Genomic DNA, 20251 nt, shown 5'->3' on the forward strand with positions numbered 1-20251 from the left:
AGAGCGAGGTGCGAAGACAACTCGAGTTCAAATGGATTCACTCCTGGAGCCGACCTCCTGCCAGATAGTACAACTAATGCCACCATCTATCTTTGACGGTTGGAGCTCACTCATCAAATTCGTCGCCCAACGAACTTCTTGAAAGAGTACGTTAACATGATCAGGACGTTGATAGTAAGTGATAAGTAATGAAACACCGCGTCTTACGTCTCTGCTCTTCAGAAGGTCGCTATGTACTGTATATTCTTTATTCAGTCTGGACTTTCACTCACAACTGACATAATATTTAATGCGTACTCAGTTCAGCAGTATTAATGACGTAATGTGGGGCGGCTGCGTGGTATTTACATCAAATACCAATAAGAGAAAATCTGAAACACTGCATTCAATATATGTTCTTTATGTTAATTGTTAGATACGTTAATAGTTACTAGGTATTGGCTTTCACCCATGATATCTCTGGAGTAACTCCTAATATTACGTGTAACCGTGAACAGAAAAGTGTACGAACACACTGTACGGTTGAATTATGCGAATAATCTGCAGCACCTTGCATATCGCTTTCACAGATAAGGGATCGTATAGTGCCCCCTAAGCATCCACTATTAACATTTTCGAACTTGAATGCGAGCCAAAAAAACTGTACTAATAATATGGTAAAAATACTTCTTGTCTTACGTACACTTGATTTGTGCTGCTCGTGAAGTACATAGTTCAGCATCAAAAATAAACTTCCAATGAGGATAGCAACCAGTATTGTGTTAGCCAGCAAGTACATTAACATGTGGCCTCGAGGGCCTCAACAATTTTATATCATAATTTTACTTATTGTTTGTATTTGTCTAGTAATAACAAATTCACTTGTTTAATTCTCGCTAGAAGTATTTTTTTTACTTTTATTTCTTATTGAACACAAATGTCAACAAATACTGAATCATAATTTTTTATAAAAATATATTTCATTTTTAATTATAATCACACGAAAATAATTTAAAATTCGATACAGGTACAGGAAATGCCTTGTTGTTAAATGAAAGGTTATACATCACAGTAATAATGTATACTATAAATAAACAAGTAATTTATTCTCTCTCTCGTTTCGCATTACTGAACCAAATATTGGTTAATTGTAAATATGCGCATTGTCATTCCATCAGTAGTTAAAAATAAAAACTCAGTTTTTTATATTGACACTGTGATTGTTAATTAATATTTTGATTGATAATAAATGTAGAATTTAAATAAAAGTAAAAAGTTACACTAGGGAGAATCGAACCAACGACCTTCTTACTCCTAGATTAATAATTTACCGATTCAGCTGCCACAGAGTGTGTTAAACTAAGCCAAACGCTTTGGACCATACAGCGCTCGGATATCTTGTAATCTACAAACGCTATTTTTGTTCAAAATCGTTCAAATGGCTCTCAGCACAATGGGACTTAACATCTGAGGTCATCAGTCCCCTAGAACTTAGAACTACTTAAACCTCACTAACCTAAGGACATCACACACATCCATGCCCGAGGCAGGATTCAAACCTGCGACCGTAGCGGTCGCGCGGTTCCAGACTGAAGCGCCTAGAACCGGTCGGTCACATCGGCCGGCTATTTTTGTTAATTGTATCTTGTTGCATTGGGAAACTGATGTCGGGGCACTGATCTCCAAATACGCATGAAACATTCATAACGTCCCCTAGCACAGATGAGTTGCGCGCACGTTCCAGTGGCTGCGAACAGGTATGCGGTACAAATGACGATGCCTTGGTCGGAAGAGGCGGGGGTGTTGGCAGCAGTGATAGAGGTAGGGGTAGAGGCAGCAGGCGAGCGGTGCCGGCTATTAGCGTCGCCCCTTGTGGCGGTGCTAGACAGCAGGCGCGACACACGATAGCTCGTAATTGCGCGCTCCGCGCCAGCGGGCATCGCAGGGAATCGAACCGACGCTCATTACGGAGGAGAATGACGCTCCGCTTCTGGTTCCAGCGGGAGCGCAGCGCAGCATCACGTGACGCACCAGTGTACGCCAACAGTATTCCGCAGCGATACGTACTGGCCAGAGGCTCCCAAACTAATAGCTGTGGCAGCACTCACTACGGAACAACCGAAGTGCATACACTATAGTTGGAGTCAGGAAGGATGGCGGTCGAATTGAGGCCTGTTCTGCGCATCTAAGTCACGCATTCTTCGACAACCAATGAGCGTTCAGTAGTGTTCTCAGCACTCTGCTGTGAATGTCGTAGTCAACGTGAGCATTAAAAGCGATTGTAGCGATTTATTCAGTGAAATTTTGTTCCACTTGTCTCGAGTTGTCACGGCCGATGGTGGTGGTAAGGAACTAATTCTGCACACGCAAGCGACTGTCATAATTCGCAGCATACGAGGGCGGTTTGAAAAGTCCGAGCAATGTCTGAGAGATGGCACCACCGGCGCGTATCGAGGTCATGTTCAGTTATCAGCATCTTTGGAAAGAACGCACACCAAGTTTTAGCCATATTGGTCTATTTCTTTGTATTTGGCATTCGTGTGAATCGAAGAAGTCGAGTTATTGTCAAAAAACGGACGAAAAAGAATTTCGTGTGGTGATTAACATTACTTTCTGAGAGGCAAAACGCCTCAGGAGACTAAAGAGAAGCTAGATAAACATTATGGTGACTCTGCACCTTCGATTAGAACAGTTTATAAGTGACGTCAAAATTTTCGGAGTGGCCATATGGGCATAAGTAACGCTGAACTTTCTGGACACCCTGTGGAGGTTACGACTCCAGAAATCACTGATAAAATCCACGATATGGCTATGGATGACAGAAGAGTTAAGGTGCATCAGATTGCTAGTGCTGTGGGTATCTCGAATGAACGGGTACATAATATTTTGCATAAACATTTGGACATGAGAAAGCTATCCGCAAGATGGGTTCTGCGATTGCTCACGCTTGACCAAAAGCGGTATCGTGTGAAGTGTTGCAAGGATGGTTTGCAGCTGTTCAGGAAGAATCCGCAAGACTTTAAGCGTCGTTTCGTCACTGTGGATGAAACATGGATACATTCTATACTTCTGAGACCAAATAACAATCTAAACAATGGGTTACCAAGGGAGAATCTGCACCAAAAAAGACCATTCCTTCGGCCGGAAAGGTTGTGGCGACAGTATTTTGGGATTCGAAAGGGATAATCCTCATCGACTATCTGAAAAAGGGTAAAACTATTACTGGTGCGTATTATTCATCGTTATTGAACCGTTTTAAAACCGGGTTGCAAGAGAAACGGCGGCGATTGGACCGAAAAAAAGTCCTTTTCCATTACGACAATGCACCAGCACACATTTCAGCAGTTGTGGTCGCAAAATTAATGGGAATAGGGTTCCAACTTAATTCACATCCTCGCTTTTCTCCTGACTTGGCTCTCTGCTATTTATTCCACAATTTGAAGACATGGCTGGCGGGACAAAGATTTTATTCAAACGAGGAGGTGATTGCAGGAACAAAAACCTTTTTGCAGACTTGTACAATTCCTATTTTTCGGAAGGGATGAACAAATTAGAACAGCGTTGGACGAAGTGTATAAGTCTAAAAGGAGACTAGGTCGAAAAATAAAAAAGATTTACCCCAGACACGTAAGTAAGTAGTTTTTGTTTTGCACGGACTTTTCAAACGCCCCTCGTACACGCTTTCTTTAAGCGCTGACCGCGTGTATACGCTCACCGCAACCGCCGCTTGTAACCGGCAACAATGCAATCCGCGCCCGTGTCTGGAAATGCGCGAACAGCCATCGTTTGTGGATCGCACTATAGTTATATGGATTCTGACCTGTAACAAGACAAATGACCGTCACAGGTTATCTTCCAAATGACCACCGGTAGTAGCAAACATGCTTCGGGTCCGGAATGGAACGACTGCTGCACACGTGCTAGCATTTCAGCAGAGATGTCCGAGCAGGCTGCTGTAATACGTCGCTGTATATTATTGCGTATAGTTGGTATCTCATTGTACACAGTGTATTTCAGCATTAGTGAAGGCATGCTGTAGTACTTCGTGCAGTAGGAGCTCGGAAGTCATCATGGTTGAAATGGCTCTGAGCACTATGGCACTTAACATCTGAGGTCATCAGTCCCCTAGAACATAGAACTACTTAAACCTAACTAACCTAAGGACATCACACACATCCATGCCCGAGGCAGGATTCGAACCTGCGACCGTAGCGGTCGCTCGGCTCCAGACTGTAGCGCCTAGAACCGCACGGCCACTCCGGCCGGCAAGTCATCATGTCGGTACCACATGTTCCTCCTAGTCTGCAGAGGAAGACAGGACGCTGCGATACTTGTGTGCGTTCAGCGTTCTGTCTATCAATCACGGCCCTATGAGATGATAGTTCACTACTTCACACCACATGTTTACATTCCATGGACGCTGCCTTTCTACCTGGCGAAGCCATCGGGGATTGTCAACATACCAACAGTGCATGTTTCGAAGGTTTACCTGGCCATGATTGGTAAATGTTGCTTTATCACTAAACAAGACAGAAGATACACCATGTGATCAAAAGTATCCTGACACCCCCAAAAACATACGTTTTTCATATTAAGTGCATTGCACTGCCACCTACTGCCAGGTAGATTATGAGCTACAGCAGTCTGGACCACCACCTTTGGAGACCACGCTATATGATGGTACAACATGCAATGTGTGGTTTTCAAGAGCAATAAAGAGGGTGGAAATGATATTTATGTTGATCTCCACTCTAATTTTCTGTACACGTTCCGGAACTCTCGGAACCGAGGTGATGCAAAACTTTTTTTGATGCGTGTAGTTGACATAAATGGCTGTATATTTTGATTGCACTGACTTAGAAGCTTACATTTATTACACCGCCAATGGATAATACACTTTAGTTTGTGACATAAATTTCAACTTGATACGTCTAGCCTTTCATGAGAAAAAGGGGCCTTAACAGACAGGACAGACAGACTAACAAAGTAATCCTAAAAGGGTTCCGTTTTTACCGAGTGACATGCGAGATAACAAAATGAACAAGCACTGCAAATTAAAACTACAGTCACGATAATTAACTGTTGGCGAAGGTTGCTGTGGTTAAAATTACCTGACTCGACTGAATGTTCGAGAAAATTTTATTAAAACATCTCACAGTTTCACTTGAAAAAAGGCGATTTTGCGAATTCCTGCACGTTTTACAAAGACACGTGCTCTCAGTGATATTGCAGGCAACAAAAAGGGCTACTACGCCGTCCTAATAAGTCGCAGCTTGCGCACGGTGGCAGCCTGTGGTCACGATATTAAATTCAGAGCGACACAGTGGCTGGAACTGCATCGCAGCACAATACAGTAGAGCCACTAAAAGTAATTACAGGTGGCACTCTTTAAGCTATATTGAAAAACCCATCTCAAATTGAACTGTGAGCACAGAAAGCTTTGGAAAGACCCCAGTTACTTAACAGAAAAAGATTCGTAGACAGCAACTTAGGCTTAGATTATACTGCTAAACTAGGGTTCCATTGAAACTGTGTACTTGCATACAGAATAACGCCGTTTAATTATAAACTCCCCCCCCATGAACCATGGACCTTGCCGTTGGTGGGGAGGCTTGCGTGCCTCAGCGATACAGATAGCCGTACCGTAGGTGCAACCACAACGGAGGGGTATCTGTTGAGAGGCCAGACAAACGTGTGGTTCCTGAAGAGGGGCAGCAGCCTTTCAGTAGTTGCAAGGGCAACAGTCTGGATGATTGACTGATCTGGCCTTGTAACAATAACCAAAACGGCCTTGCTGTGCTGGTACTGCGAACGGCTGAAAGCAAGGGGAAACTACAGCCGTAATTGTTCCCGAGGGCATGCAGCTTTACTGTATGATTACATGATGATGGTGTCCTCTTGGGTAAAATATTCCGGAGGTAAAATAGTCCCCCATTCGGATCTCCGGGCGGGGACTACTCAAGAGGATGTCGTTATCAGGAGAAAGAAAACTGGCGTTCTACGGATCGGAGCGTGGAATGTCAGATCCCTTAATCGGGCAGGTAGGTTAGAAAATTTAAAAAGGGAAATGGATAGGTTGAAGTTAGATATAGTGGGAATTAGTGAAGTTCGGTGGCAGGAGGAACAAGACTTCTGGTCAGGTGACTACAGGGTTATAAACACAAAATCAAATAGGGGGAATGCAGGAGTAGGTTTAATAATGAATAGGAAAATAGGAATGCGGGTAAGCTACTACAAACAGCATAGTGAACGCATTATTGTGGCCAAGATAGATACGAAGCCCACACCTACTACAGTAGTACAAGTTTATATGCCAACTAGCTCTGCAGATGACGAAGAAATTGAAGAAATGTATGATGAAATAAAAGAAATTATTCAGATTGTGAAGGGAGACGAAAATTTAATAGTCATGGGTGACTGGAATTCGAGTGTAGGAAAAGGGAGAGAAGGAAACGTAGTAGGTGAATATGGATTGGGGGACAGAAATGAAAGAGGAAGCCGCCTGGTAGAATTTTGCACAGAGCACAACATAATCATAACTAACACTTGGTTTAAGAATCATGAAAGAAGGTTGTATACATGGAAGAACCCTGGAGATACTAAAAGGTATCAGATAGATTATATAATGGTAAGACAGAGATTTAGGAACCAGGTTTTAAATTGTAAGACATTTCCAGGGGCAGATGTGGACTCTGACCACAATCTATTGGTTATGACCTGTAGATTAAAACTGAAGAAACTGCAAAAAGGTGGGAATTTAAGGAGATGGGACCTGGATAAACTAAAAGAACCAGAGGTTGTACAGAGATTCAGGGAGAGCATAAGGGAGCAATTGACAGGAATGGGGGAAATAAATACAGTAGAAGAAGAATGGGTAGCTTTGAGGGATGAAGTAGTGAAGGCAGCAGAGGATCAAGTAGGTAAAAAGACGAGGGCTAGTAGAAATCCTTGGGTAACAGAAGAAATATTGAATTTAATTGATGAAAGGAGAAAATATAAAAATGCAGTAAGTGAAACAGGCAAAAAGGAATACAAACGTCTCAAAAATGAGATCGACAGGAAGTGCAAAATGGCTAAGCAGGGATGGCTAGAGGACAAATGTAAGGATGTAGAGGCCTATCTCACTAGGGGTAAGATAGATACCGCCTACAGGAAAATTAAAGAGACCTTTGGAGATAAGAGAACGACTTGTATGAATATCAAGAGCTCAGATGGAAACCCAGTGCTAAGCAAAGAAGGGAAAGCAGAAAGGTGGAAGGAGTATATAGAGGGTCTATACAAGGGCGATGTACTTGAGGACAATATTATGGAAATGGAAGAGGATGTAGATGAAGATGAAATGGGAGATACGATACTGCGTGAAGAGTTTGACAGAGCACTGAAAGACCTGAGTCGAAACAAGGCCCCCGGAGTAGACAATATTCCATTGGAACTACTGACGGCCGTGGGAGAGGCAGTCCTGACAAAACTCTACCATCTGGTGAGCAAGATGTATGAAACAGGCGAAATACCCTCAGACTTCAAGAAGAATATAAAAATTCCAATCCCAAAGAAAGCAGGTGTTGACAGATGTGAAAATTACCGAACTATCAGCTTAATAAGTCACAGCTGCAAAATACTAACACGAATTCTTTACAGACGAATGGAAAAACTAGTAGAAGCCAACCTCGGGGAAGATCAGTTTGGATTCCGTAGAAACGTTGGAACACGTGAGGCAATACTGACCCTACGACTTAGAAGCTAGATTAAGAACAGGCAATCCTACGTTTCTAGCATTTGTAGACTTAGAGGAAACTTTTGACAATGTTGACTGGAATACTCGCTTTCAAATTCTGAAGGTGGCGGGGGTAAAATACAGGGAGCGAAAGGCTATTTACAATTTGTACAGAAAGCAGATGGCAGTTATAAGAGTCGAAGGACATAAAAGGGAAGCAGTGGTTGGGAAGGGGGTGAGACAGGGTTGTAGCCTCTCCCCGATGCTATTCAATCTGTATATTGAGCAAGCAGTAAAGGAAACAAAAGAAAAATTCGGAGTAGGTATTAAAATTCATGGAGAAGAAATAAAAACTTTGAGGTTCGCCGATGACATTGTAATTCTGTCAGAGACAGCAAAGGACTTGGAAGAGCAGTTGAATGGAATGGACAGTGTCTTGAAAGGAGGATATAAGATGAACATCAACAAAAGCAAAACAAGGATAATGGAATGTAGTCTAATTAAGTCGGGTGATGCTGAGGGAATTAGATTAGGAAATGAGGCACTTAAAGTAGTAAAGGAGTTTTGCTATTTGGGGAGCAAAATAACTGATGATGGTCGAAGTAGGGAGGATATAAAATGTAGGCTGGCAATGGCAAGGAAAGCGTTTCTGAAGAAGAGAAATTTGTTAACATCCAGTATTGATTTAAGTGTCAGGAAGTCATTTCTGAAAGTATTCGTATGGAGTGTAGCCATGTATGGAAGTGAAACATGGACGATAAATAGTTTAGACAAGAAGAGAATAGAAGCTTTCGAAATGTGGTGCTACAGAAGAAGGCTGAAGATTAGATGGGTAGATCACGTAACTAATGAGGAAGTATTGAATAGGATTGGGGAGAAGAGAAGTTTGTGGCACAACTTGACCAGAAGAAGGGATCGGTTGGTAGGGCATGTTCTGAGGCATCAAGGGATCACCAATTTAGTATTTGAGGGCAGCGTGGAGGGTAAAAATCGTAGAGGGAGACCAAGAGACGAATACACTAAGCAGATTCAGAAGGATGTAGGTTGCAGTAGGTACTGGGAGATGAAAAAGCTTGCACAGGATAGAGTAGCATGGAGAGCTGCATCAAACCAGTCTCAGGACTGAAGACCACAACAACAACAACAATTATAAACTACGATTATGAAGAGAGGTTTTGAAAGGTGTAGTATGGTATGGGTTTTTGGTTATTACAGTTACATCTTTCTAATTCCAGAGCAAATTTCTGGGCAAATATCCCACAATTAATAAAATGTTCATTTATTCGAATGGATTAACGCGTATAACCTCGCCGTTGAGTGACTTTCAAACACACGAAAGAATGGAAAAGAAGGGTAAAGGCACCGTTTTCCTTGATAATAAAAATAAGACTTAAGAATAATCGGGACACATTCATACGATTAGTTGACTAATAAAACGCGCTCGATAATGTACAATGTTACAAAATGGGGAAACAGGTGTAAGCTATAGGAAAGACATTTACATACCATATTTATGAAATTTATTAGCAACTGCGGAATATTTCTGACTTTAGCTGCGTTAATTATTAAGTTTCTTTAGGTTGGTGCCACATGAAAATTTGTGCTGGTCCGGGGCTCAAACCTGGATTTCCAGTTTGTCGCGAGCAGTCGTCTTATCCACTACGGCTACCGTAGCGCGCCTCTAGTATCGACCCCCAAATTCATACTGTCCACGACCCAATCGCTTGCAACTTTACATGGATTCTCACCAAAGGGTTTCAAGGAGATCAACGTACTCAACTTGAGGATTACGATCGTTATTGTGACCGTCGAGGCTTGTAATAATTATTTTTAACACTGTCTGAAGAAACAGACAATGTGACAATCTTGCAGCTGTACTAAATTTATGAGACTTTTTTCGCAACTGAGGCATCTTTGTGACATCTGCATTAGGTGTGAATAAATTTCATAAATTTATTACATCTGCAAGATTTTGTTTCGTGTCTGTTTCTTCAGACGTTGCTAAAAGTAAGTATTAGAAGTCTCAATTGGCACAATTAAGATCGTAACACTAACGTTGAATTCGTTTATCTCTTGGAAGCCCAAGTGTGGTGTCACCGCCAGACACCACACTTGCTAGGTGGTAGTCTTTAAATCGGCCGCGGTCCGTTAGTATACGTCGGACCCGCGTGTCGCCACTATCAGTGATTGCAGACCGAGCGCCGCCACACGGCAGGTCTAGTCTAGAGAGACTCCCTAGCACTTGCCCCAGTTGTACAGTCGACTTTGCTAGCGATGGTTCACTGTCTGCATACGCTCTCATTTGCCGAGACGACAGTTTAGCGTAACCTTCAGCTACGTCATTTGCTACGACCTAGCAAGGCGCCAAATTCATTTACTAGAAGTCGTATCTCAAGAATGTATTCTGAACAGATAATATCGTGAATCATGTACCGTCAAGAGCGACGTTCGTAAGTATCAAACTAATTACGTCCGCTTTCTGAATTCTAATTCCTTGTCATGTTCCGGACCTCACGTCAGTATAGTTCTTCCCTCCTCACGCCAGCCTGCGTGAGCTAAAACGCGTGCATTTCGGCCTCCACTAGTAACACGGTGTCGGCTCTTATGCCAATGCAACACCAAGTAAAAGTTGCGAGCGGTGGGATAATATATGGGATGAGATATGGAAATTTGGGTTGGTCCTGGAAGTGTGTTCGGGTAGCCAAAGTGGTTAAGGCGACTGCTCGCAACACGTGGGACACCTGAGCCTGACTCTCGATCTGGCACAAACTTTAATGTCACCAGTAGGTAATATCTTCATACCTAACGCAGCTAAATGTCGGAAAGACTCTGAAACAACGAATAAATTCAATAAATTTAGTACAGCTGCAAAATCGTTACCAGTGTATTTCTTCAGACATTGTTAAAATTAAGCAATACGTGATACATACACGAAGCAAGAGGGGAAAATAAAAATGGAAGCTGAAGAATGAAGTGCTCGGGTTAAAAAAGATGTGAGATAGGGACGTCTTTCGCCACTACTGTACAATCTGAAGATCGACGAACGAAACCTTTCTTTTATTAAGAAAGAAGTGGCATCAAAATTCAGGGTGAAAGGATATTAATGATAAGATTGGCTAATAATTCTAATATCATCTGTGAAAATAAAGAAGAACCGCAGGACCTGTTGAATGGAGCTCTAGGACTGCTGTGGTGTGCTATGCAGTAAAGAGATAGCAACAACAACGCACGAAGTGTGCATGTCAACAGGTGACAACAAACCTAGGCGGCGGGCCTTTCAGAACACTGCAATGAAATCGCGCAGCGCCCACATCGAGAACGCGTTTATGTTGCTGTGGCAGGTTAATATGTGCAAGCATTGTCGATTAGGAACACTTAACTGTTACTGAAATACTCTCCCTTTTCGCGTGGCTCTCAAGCGGAGGCTGAGCGTCCAGAGTACGACATTATGATGCGTGTGTGGGTAAGGTCAGTGTTTGTGTTGATGACGGCGAGAGAAGGGAGAGAATGAAACCCGGTGCCAGCACTTTGGCTGCTCCTCTCTTGAGGTGCGTTGGAACGCCCTATCCTGACAATGTTAAATTTAGTGACTTGGCTTCCCTGTATTTCAGGAACCACTGTAGCCATTGACACGAAACTTTTACAGGAAAAAAATTTGTGGTAACGTCTTATGGGACCAAACTGCTGAAGTCATCGGTCCCTAAGTCTACACACTACTTAATCTAACATAAACTAACTTACGATACAGAAAACACGCACACCCATGCCCGAGGGAGGACTCGAAACTCCGACATGGGGAGCTGCATGGACCATGGCTAGACTCCTCAGACCGCGCGCCTACCCCGCGTGGCTTTTACAGGACATTAAACTGTATGTTTTGAGTCTACTGAACTACAATAATTGTATTTCAGCCAACGCTTTCGGAAATATAATTTTTTAATTACACGATTAAAATTTTGTGTATTTTTTTTGTACGTTATCCCAAATAATTTTAATTATACATAACATTATGTTCTTCTTTTAGCTCAGTAGACTCAAGATATGTTTGTTATTACTCCCTGGAAATTTGAATTCTTTACTCGAAATGGTTTCTGAGACTTAGGGAAAAATGCAACAGAATATGTAAATTTTCAGCAACGGCTTCTAAAGTTTCAAAAGACTGTAACTCACTTAATATATGCTTCATTTTTTATTTTTAGTCAGAAGCACCCTGCACCATGCTGTATATCATCATCTTGATCCTGTCCCAAGTTTTTTCTTCTTTTCTTCTTTCTGGACTCCTTAGTGGCCAATTGAGCTACATAATCTGCTTTATCAATGCGAACCTTGTCCATCCGTTCAAGCAGTTTGCTCCAGGATTAATTCCCATACACTGTGTCACTTTCAGTCTACGAATGTTACCATCATTAAAAGCAATAACAGCATCACTGACCCCCCACTTTAGTGTCTTCATTCAATCAAAAACATTTTTTGGTAAGCGAATCCGTATAAGATTATTAAACGACTCATTGGGATTTTCAGTCTGACCATGAAGACAATTCTTCAGTAATTCAGGATTTGCCAGGTCCGTGTAAATAGGTTTTATGATATCCTCGACTGCTGCTTGGGTGGAAGGTTTACGGCTGTATGAACTGTTTGAGTACTGGGCGTTGCCGTAATTCCACCATGAGGCAGTTCCAGGAGGGAAAACGTGGTGTACTGGTTTTTCATCAGTTGAAAGTCTGTCGAAGAAGGTAGCCCATACTGCGTGCTTCATTTTCAACAAATCCTCAGTATTATTTCTAATGGCCATCCCATAATACCGGTGTAGTTCATCAATCATTTTGTCTGTCAGCCTGCCTCATGTGGTTTTACCAGCAGAAAGTTTCTTGTCCCTCAAACTTTGTTTGAACTTCCTCAACCTGGTGCCTATCCTCTTAGGATATGACGAACACTGTTAACCTCTATACAACAGCAATCCATAAACTTCTATTTTTAAAAAAATACCGATTTTATTAGATCTTGAAGTAATGCACGTAAAAATTTTGACATTTTCAACTGGTGTAGATTATATTTAAAAATAATAAAATAAAATACTCCCAATGTGAGTACATATATATGAAAAAAAATTACGTTCTAACTCCTTGCAGAACATAAATTGCATTTTATAAGCAATAAAAATTATTTAATCAAGTAACTTCTGCGCTTTTATGTAACCAAAGTAATTACTTTTGATGCATGTACAGTTTACATATACAAACATAAAAATATATACGTGTATAATTATTATTGTTATTTTGTACTCAATAGAACGTTAAATACTCAGGTTTGGATTTGAAATTCCCATGTTTTTGTCATGGACAGGCGTTTGTGCATGAATTGACCTCCCGATTATGTCCCGTGAGTGTTTGATGTCTGGTTGGCCAAATCATACGCTCCAACTGTCCAGAATGTTCTCCAGATCAGTCGCGAACAACTGTGACACAGTAGCATCACGCATTTTCATCCACAAAAAATTCCGAAATCCGTGAATGGCTGCAGATGGTTTCCAAGTAGCTGGACATAACCATTTCCAGTCAATGATCGGCTCGGTTGAACCAGACGATCCAGTCCTTTCGACATAAACACAGCCCACACCATTGTGAAGCTGCCATCAGCTTGCACAGTGCTTTATTGACAACTTGGGTCCATTTATTCTTTGCATCTGCGCCACACTTGAACGATAACATAAGCTCTTAACAACTAAGATTGGGACTCATCTGATCAGGCCACGGTTTTCCAGTCGTCTATGGTCTAATCCATACGGTCACGAGCCCGGGGGAGCCATCTATAGAGCTATGAAGAGGCGTTTAGAAACTCGCGTTGTAGACCTGCATTAGCGATAAAAATTAACAAATTACAGGGTACCGTCTATCAAATACTGAGGAGTGAATTTGACATTCCCATGTTTTTGTCATGGACAGCTTTATGTCGCTTGCTCAAGGTTGGATTTACACAACGTTGGGTTGGGGTTGTTTTGGGGGAAGAGACCAAATTGCGAGGTCATCGGTCTCATCGGATTAGGGAAGTCGACCGTACCGTTTCAAAGGAACCATCCCGGCATTTGCCTGGAGCGATTTAGGGAAATCACAGAAAACCTACATCAGGATGGCCGGCCGCGGGAGTAAACCGTCGTCCTCCCGAATGCGAGTCCAGTTTTACCCAAGGATTTATTCATCGTAGTCCTTGGGCATGTAATTAGAAATATTGTTTATAATCAAGTCTTCAGTTCAACAAACATTACAAAGAATTTGTATTTTGCTATGTTGCATAATCCCAAAGAAAGCAGGTGTTGACAAATGTGAAATTTACCGAACTTTTTTTGTTTTTTTGTTTTTTTATTTGTTTTTTTTTGTCATCAGTCTACTGACTGGTTTGATGCGGCCCGCCACGAATTCCTTTCCTGTGCTAACCTCAGAGTAGCACTTGCAACCTACGTCCTCAATTATTTGCTTGACGTATTCCAATCTCTGTCTTCCTCTACAGTTTTTGCCCTCTACAGCACCCTCTAATACCATGGAAGTCATTCCCTCATGTCTTAGCAGATGTCCTATCATCCTGTCCCTTCTCCTTATCAGTGTTTTCCACATATTCCTTTCCTCTCCGATTCTGCGTAGAACCTCCTCATTCCTTACCTTATCAGTCCACCTAATTTTCAACATTCGTCTATAGCACCACATCTCTAATGCTTCGATTCTCTTCTGTTCCGGTTTTCCCACAGTCCATGTTTCACTACCATACAATGCGGTACTCCAGACGTACATCCTCAGAAATTTCTTCCTCAAATTAAGACCGGTATTTGATATTAGTAGACTTGTCTTGGCCAGAAATGACTTTTTTGCCATAGCGAGTCTGCTTTTGATGTCCTCCTTGCTCCGTCCGTCATTGGTTATTTTACTGCCTAGGTAGCAGAATTCCTTAACTTCATTGACTTCGTGACATCAGTTCTGATGTTAAGTTTCTCGCTGTTCTCATTTCTACTACTTCTCATTACCTTAGTCTTTCTCCGATTTACTCTCAAACCATACTTTGTACTCATTAGACTGTTCATTCCGTTCAGCAGATCATTTAATTCTTCTTCACTTCCACTCAGGATAGCAATGTCATCAGCGAATCGTATCATTGATATCCTTTCACCTTGTATTTTAATTCCACTCCTGAACCTTTCTTTTATTTCCATCATTGCTTCCTCGATGTACAGATTGAAGAGTAGGGGCGAAAGGCTACAGCCTTGTCTTACACCCTTCTTAATACGAGCACTTCGTTCTTGATCGTCCGCTCTTATTATTCCCTCTTGGTTGTTGTACATATTGTATAAGACCCGTCTCTCCCTATAGCTTACCCCTACTTTTTTCAGAATCTCGAACAGCATGCACCATTTTATATTGTCGAACGCTTTTTACAGGTCGACAAATCCTATGAAAGTGTCTTGATTTTTCTTTAGCCTTGCTTCCATTATTAGCCGTAACGTCAGAATTGCCTCGCTGGTCCCTTTACTTTCCCTAAAGCCAAACGGATTGTCACCTAGCGCATTCTCAATTTTCTTTTCCATTCTCCTGTATATTATTCTTGTAAGCAGCTTCGATGCATGAGCTGTTTAGCTGATTGTGCGATAATTCTCGCACTTGTCAGCTCTTGCCGTCTTCGGAATTGTGTGGATGATGCTTTTCCGAAAGTCAGATGGTATATCGCCAGACTCATATATTCCACACACCAACGTGAATAGTCGTTTTGTTGCCACTTTCCCCAATGATTTTAGAAATTCTGATGGAATGTTATCTATCCCTTCTGCCTTATTTGACCGTAAGTCCTCCAAAGCTCTTTTAAATTCCGATTCTAATACTGGATCCCGTATCTCTTCTAAATCGACTACTGTTTCTTCTTCTATCACATCAGACAAATCTTCACCCTCATAGAGGCTTTCAATGTATAATTTCCACCTATCTGCTCTCTCCTCTGCATTTAACAGTGGAATTCCTGTTGCACTCTTAATGTTACCACCGTTGCTTTTAATGTCACCAAAGGTTGTTTTGACTTTCCTGTATGCTGAGTCTGTCCTTCCGACAATCAGATCTTTTTCGATGTCTTCACATTTTTCCTGCAGCCATTTCGTCTTAGCTTCCCTGCACTTCCTATTTATTTCATTCCTCAGCGACTTGTATTTCTGTAATCCTGATTTTCCCGGAACATGTTTGTACTTCCTCCTTTCATCAATCAACTGAAGTATCTCTTCTGTTACCCATGGTTTCTTCGCATCTACCTTCTTTGTACCTATGTTTTCCTTCCCAAATTCTGAGATGGCCCTTTTTAGAGATGTCCATTCCTCTTCAACTGTACTGCCTACTGCGCTATTCCTTATTGCTGTATCTATTGCGTTAGAGAAATTCAAACGTATCTCGTCATTCCTTAGTACTTCCGTATCCCACTTCTTTGCGTATTGATTCTTCCTGACTAATGTCTTGAACTTCAGCCTACTCTTCATCGGTACTATATTGTGATCTGAGTCTATATCTGCTCCTGGGTACGCCTTACAATCCAGTATCTGATTTCGGAATCTCTGTCTGACCATGATGTAATCTAATTGAAATCTTCCCGTATCTCCCGGCCTTTTCCAAGTATACCTCCTCCTCTTGTTCTTGAACAGGGTATTCGCTATTACTAGCTGAAACTTGTTACAGAACTCAATTAGTCTTTCTCCTCTTTCATTCCTTGCCCCAAGCCCATATTCTCCTGTAACCTTTTCTTACCGAACTATCAGTTTAATAAGTCACAGCTGCAAAGTACTAACGCGAATTCCTTACAGACGAATGGAAAAACTGGTAGAAGCCGACCTCGGGGAAGATCAGTTTGGATTTCGTAGAAATGTTGGAACACGTGAGGCAATACTGACCTTATGACTTATCTTAGAAGAAAGATTAAGGAAAGGCAAACCTACATTTCTAGCATTTGTAGACTTAGAGAAAGCTTTTGACAATGTTGACTGGAATACTGTCTTTCAAATTCTAAAGGTGGCAGGGGTAAAATACAAGGAGCGAAAGGCTATTTACAATTTGTACAGAAACCAGATGGCAGTTATAAGAGTCGAGGGGCATGAAAGGGAAGCAGTGGTCGGGAAGGGAGTGAGACAGGGTTGTAGCCTCTCCCCGATGTTATTCAATCTGTATATTGAGCAAGCAGTAAAGGAAACAAAAGAAAAATTCGGAGTAGGTATTAAACTCCATGGAGAAGAAATAAATACTTTGAGGTTCGCCGATGACATTGTAATTCTGTCAGAGACAGCAAAGGACTTGGAAGAGCAGTTGAACGGAATGGACAGTGTCTAAAGGAGGATATAGAATGAACATCAACAAAAGCAAAACGAGGATAATGGAATGTAGTCAAATTGAGTCGGGTGATGGTGAGGGAATTAGATTAGGAAATGAGACACTTAAAGTAGTAAAGGAGTTTTGCTATTTAGGGAGTAAAATAACCGATGATGGTCGAAGTAGAGAGGATATAAAATGTAGACTGGCAATGGCAAGGAAAGCGTTTCTGAAGAAGAGAAATTTGTTAACATCGAGTATAGATTTAAGTGTCAGGAAGTCGTTTCTGAAAGTATTTGTATGGAGTGTAGCCATGTATGGAAGTGAAACATGGACGATAACTAGTTTGGACAAGAAGAGAATAGAAGCTTCCGAAATGTGGTGCTACAGAAGAATGCTGAAGGTAAGGTGGGTAGATCATGTAACTAATGAGGAGGTATTGAATAGGATTGGGGAGAAGAGAAGTTTGTGGCACAACTTGACTAGAAGAAGGGATCGGTTGGTAGGACATGTTTTGAGGCATCGAGGGATCACAAATTTAGCATTTGAGGGCACCGTGGAGGGTAAAAATCGTAGAGGGAGACCAAGAGATGAATACACTAAGCAGATTCAGAAGGATTTAGATTGCAGTAAGTACTGGGAGATTATGAAGCTTGCACAGGATAGAGTAGCATGGAGAGCTGCATCAAACCAGTCTCAGGACTGGAGACGACAACAACAACATGTTTCATAATCTGGATACTGTACTTACACACTGTGCATTGCATTATGCATATTTCTTTGTACGACTGTTTCATAATTTCAGAGGTGTTTTCACGAAAACATGGACATGAAACTTTTTCGACATTACTCTTCAAACACGTATCATTTTTTGTTTTCATTTCTGATAGAAAATTGACAAAACTTGTACCAGGGAAATACTGGGTTTGTAAGTTATTTGTGAATAAAAGAGTATTTTTACAAAACAGATCGCGCTATACAAATTGACAAATTTCAGGGATTTTCAGTAACACGAAATATTGTGAAGATTATGGAGGTGGTTCCTTTATTCTAATTTCATGAGGATTCAGATTGCACAGTGAGCCTGGTTCAGACAATATGGAAGGTACTTCTTTCGTCGACAGGAGGGAGACACGATGCCCGCGTGCTATAATAGCAGCGCATCCCACTCGGAGGTCGCCGAGGCCGTGCTGGCACGCCTGCAGCTTGTGTGACGAGTGCGGCGGGCTTTCCGAGATGCGGACTGCGCTCTGCTCATCGCGACCGGCCGTAGCCACAGCCCCGTCCCCATATCGAACGCGGCTACGGGATGGCGCCTGCCGCTAATCCCCGGAGCCGGCGACGTCGCCGGCGTCGTGTTGTTATTTCAGGCGCTCCCAGCAGGCATCGGGAGGTGGAGGCAGATGGGTGGGTGGGGGGGGGGAGGACTACTTGTCGGCGGGGATTACCCTCCCCTACCCGGCGCGACGCGCCGCTCAGCCACATCGATCTCCGCGAGCGCTCGCTGGCTCGCCAGATACCGAGCGCCCCTCGCTCATCTGCAACCCGCGCTACGACTTCGCCGTGCGACGGGGTGCCAGTACCACGCTGTCAAGCGCGCTTGTATACAGGAGGTGGAAAAAGAAGTGTGTACAGGTTAAACATTTTATTTCTGGGTCTTGGTTCTTGGTATCGGCGAGGGCTTGCAACCGTGTACTGCATCAAATCTCGATATTGGAAACGTGTCTGAATATACCGGGTGATCAAAGAGTCAGTATAAATTTGAAAACTTAATAAACCACGGAATAATGTAGATAGAGAGGTAAAAATTGACACACGTGCTTGGAATGACATGGGGTTTTATTACAACAAAAAAAAAAACCAAGTTCACAAAATGTCCGACAGATGGCGCTGGACAGCAAAACGTCAGTGACTGCGCATGACAATCGTATTACAGAATCGCATCATCCCCAGCCTGGCTAATAAACACGTGCTGGAACGTACGATGTTTATGCAGGATGGCGCTCCACCCCATATTGCTAGATGCGTGAAAGATCTCTTGCGCGCGTCGTTTGGTGACGATCGTGTGCTCAGCCGCCACTTTCGTCATGCTTGCCCCCCCCCCCCCCCCCCAGGTCCCTAGACCTCAGTCCGTGCGATTATTGGCTTTGGGGTTACCTGAAGTCGCATGTGTATCGTGATCTCTAGGGATGCTGAAAGACAAAATCCGACGCCAATGCCTCACCATAACTCCGGACATGCTTTACAGTGCTTTTCACAACACTATTCCTCGACTACAGCTATTGTTGAGGAATGATGGTGGACATATTAAGCATTTCATGTAAAGAACATCATCTTTGCTTTGTCTTACTTTGTTATGCTGGCTGGGTGTTGTGTGCTGTCCTTAGGTTAGTTAGGTTTAAGTAGTTCTAAGTTCTAGGGGACTGATGACCATAGATGTTAAGTCCCATAGTGCTCAGAGCCATTTGAACCATTTTTTGTTATGCTAATTATTGCTATTCTGATGAGATGAAGCGCCATCTGTCGGACATTTTTTGAACGTTTGTATTTTTTTTTGGTTCTAATAAAACCTCATGTCATTCCAAGCATGTGTGTCAATTTGTACCTCTCTATCTACATTATTCCGTGATTTATTCAGTTTTCAAATTTATACTGACTTTTTGATCACCCGGTATATATATATATATATATAGTAATGAAAATTTGAGAAAGATCATAACCAGTTTACCTTATACCAGGGCTCAGGATGATAAGACATCTGTTAAGACATCAGGGAAAAACTTCCATGGTACTAGAGGGAACTGTAAAGGGAAAGACTGTAGAGGAAGACAGAGATTGGAATACATCCAGCAAATAATTGAGGACGTAGGTTACAGGTGCTGCTCTGAGATGAAGAGTTTGGCACAGGTGAGGAATTCGAGCGGGACGCATCAAACCAGAAGACTGACGAATTGGTTGTGGCTCAGTATTTCTGCAAGGAACTTTCAGCAACTTGTGGAGTACGTGCCACGTCGAGTCACTGCATTCCGCCGGCGAAAAGTGTTCCGACGTGATGTTAGGAAATACCCCATGACTTAAAAAAAAAAAAGTTATTAAAGTTTAAAACCATGTTCCTTACCTTTCTGCAAGCTTTAGTCAAAACATTATTTGAATTTTAAGCGTCACAGCTGGCCAGTATCGACCTAAGAGGCCACGGGCAAATAGAGAGATGTAATTGCTGTGGCTCCGATGATTCTGT

General features: G+C 42.2%; 1 protein-coding gene across 1 annotated transcript in view; it reads right to left on the reverse strand.

Annotated features, from left to right (window-relative positions):
• LOC124544796 (protein still life, isoforms C/SIF type 2-like) overlaps positions 1-20251 on the reverse strand; it is a 600560-nt gene that overhangs the window by 519602 nt on the left and 60707 nt on the right. The gene's annotated exons all lie outside the window — the stretch shown is intronic.

The sequence above is a fragment of the Schistocerca americana genome, chromosome 8 (assembly GCF_021461395.2).
Source record: "Schistocerca americana isolate TAMUIC-IGC-003095 chromosome 8, iqSchAmer2.1, whole genome shotgun sequence".
Taxonomy (NCBI): Eukaryota; Metazoa; Arthropoda; class Insecta; order Orthoptera; family Acrididae; genus Schistocerca; species Schistocerca americana.